At 43.0% G+C, this 2,421-nt stretch overlaps 1 non-coding gene across 1 annotated transcript; it reads right to left on the reverse strand.

Annotated features, from left to right (window-relative positions):
* Positions 1-2,070: 2,070 nt before the first annotated feature.
* Positions 2,071-2,142, reverse strand: trnad-guc (transfer RNA aspartic acid (anticodon GUC)). Its single transcript has one exon. It is a non-coding gene; the product is annotated as a tRNA-Asp (tRNA).
* Positions 2,143-2,421: the final 279 nt, after the last annotated feature.

Genomic DNA, 2,421 nt, shown 5'->3' on the forward strand with positions numbered 1-2,421 from the left:
TGTATGGGGAATTTGCCTGGAATAGGCTCCAGGGGAGCCTGACTAAGATAACTGGTTGGACGATGGATGGGTAATTAATATCGTTTCAATCTGACAGACAGCACTTTATTAAACTAGCAATAAAATATCACCTTTCTATCCCAGCAGGTCCTTCATATAGAAGCTTAAATAAATCCCTGAAGGTGCAGTTTTCAGTGAAGCATTTAAACGCAGGTGCTGCTCGAGGAATCAGCTTCATGCATCAGTTATAACAGCGTTACGGTAATGCACCGCTGCAAAAGTACAGACACGGAGCGGCCAATGCATCTTACGTAAATCGGTAATAACCAATTACCGCAATCGCAGGCATAGTCAGAGCGCAGATATGAATGACTGGAACTGCTAGTTTATCAAACACGGCGGCACTTAGTGCTCGTCTAGCCGAATCAGGTCGTTTCGAATGACATTTTAGTGATTTAGTGATAAGGAGCTGATATGACAAGATTGCCATTTGATAGGTACATAAATCAATCCTACTTTCGACTCCGTTGTAACGCATGTTGTATATTTCAGTTGCGTTAGTATGGCTTAAGTTTATTCAGTTTACTGGATTCTCTGCACTTTAATGAAGTTATATGTGTATTGTTATATAACTGTACATCATTGTTAGTTACTGCTATCCGCTGTAAAGGTAGATACAGGTGCAAGACTTTGCAATAACGACCTAAAAGCAGTTGTTATGATTCCAGGGAACGCGGCTGATTTTTAGAGTCTATACATCATGAAGAAACGGCGATCGTGTGAGAAAGACTTATTCTGTACGGATGACAGGGCCAGCATTTCGGACCCAAGGGAAAGGCTATTGTGCATCGGAAAGAGACAAAATCATATCATTATATAGAAAACTCGTCGTAGTATTTAAAAACCAAGTAACTAACACTGTTATTAAGTGCGGACTTTAAATCAAGTGGTCGCGGTCGTTTTTATTTGCATAAAACTTTAAACGTGATCTTGAAAATATAACGCTTGCAACAAACATCCATGCATAGTGTGTTACTGCGAATGAAAATACGCGGGTCACAATTTATGATCCAAGTGTATAATGGTAAATAATTAAATAAATAAAACCGCAGGCTTTCACATCGAGTGCACCCCAATAACGTTTCATTGAAATGTCCATGTTATGTACGCCGGGCACTGATGGATGCAGGCCTAGCGATCTCTATAACAATGCCAAGCAAAGAATGTCACTGATTTACCAAAGCGGTCAGTTTTCGGGGATCCTGCGGCAGCTGGGAGAAGAAGAATCGGGCAGGTTTCAGAATCGGCGAGCGCTCGGATAAAAGGCACCGATTTCCCAGCCGCGCTTTTCTTTTCGGAACCAGCAGAAGTGCCCTCCGCACCATCCTCGGCGCTAGGACACGCCGGCCACTTTATTACCCTAAAACAGGGAGCATACACCGATCTTCAAAGCCAAACTTACCTTGCCGATTTTCGCTTAACTGCTTCTCAAACTCATCGAAATCGGACATTTTTCAGTCCGTACTAAAGACGTATTGCAAAATAAGCAGAGGTCCAACAGTAGGCCTTTGAATGGGCTACAGGCTGCATTGGGTTCTGCTGCTTTTTCTTCCGAGTCGCCTGCCCCTCCTCCCCCGAAGTCATCGGCTCTTCCTCGGTTGTATCACACACAGGTTCGGAAACATTCGATGCGCATTACCGTCCCCTCCTGCACTGGAGGGTTAAGGACAACGTGATTATATCGAACCAAAATTGAAATGTGCAAGTTGACTTTCCTAGTTATACGTCTTCATTTTTATTCTGGGTTTAACAACCATGAGTTTATGACGTATTTTACATGATTAGTTGGCGACTGGACCTTATTGTTTATATCTCTTATTAAGGATCCATCCATCCATACATCAATTATCAAAACCACACACTTACAATCCGAGTCTAGTTTCATATGCTGCGCTGCTGAGCGACCCGCAGAATATTATGCATGAGTACAAGTCACAAGCCCCGTTTCCACTAACACGGGGCCGGTTCTAGCTTGGTGCCTTTTGAGACCGAGGCAAAAAGATGCAGACTCTCCCCGTCGGGGAATCGAACCCCGGTCTCCCGCGTGACAGGCGGGGATACTCACCACTATACTAACGAGGAGATGTACGCGCACTACTTTTACATCTTCAAGATAAACAGCGGATGACTACTAACATTTGCGAGTAATCAATGACTGAGCTTCATGTCATGACCATGGTGCTCAAGAGAAGAAAAAATACATAATGTACGTCCACTGATACCAGAACAACCATATAGCTTTATACTAAGACGATGATTAAACGGAAAATTCCTTTACAAAACACTGCCACAAAATCATAGTTTCGCAATATTACATCGTGCAACGGGACACAGTGTAAGTACGTGAAGTCGGTAATTAAA

The sequence above is a fragment of the Brienomyrus brachyistius genome, unplaced genomic scaffold, assembly GCF_023856365.1.
Source record: "Brienomyrus brachyistius isolate T26 unplaced genomic scaffold, BBRACH_0.4 scaffold571, whole genome shotgun sequence".
Classification (NCBI taxonomy): domain Eukaryota; kingdom Metazoa; phylum Chordata; class Actinopteri; order Osteoglossiformes; family Mormyridae; genus Brienomyrus; species Brienomyrus brachyistius.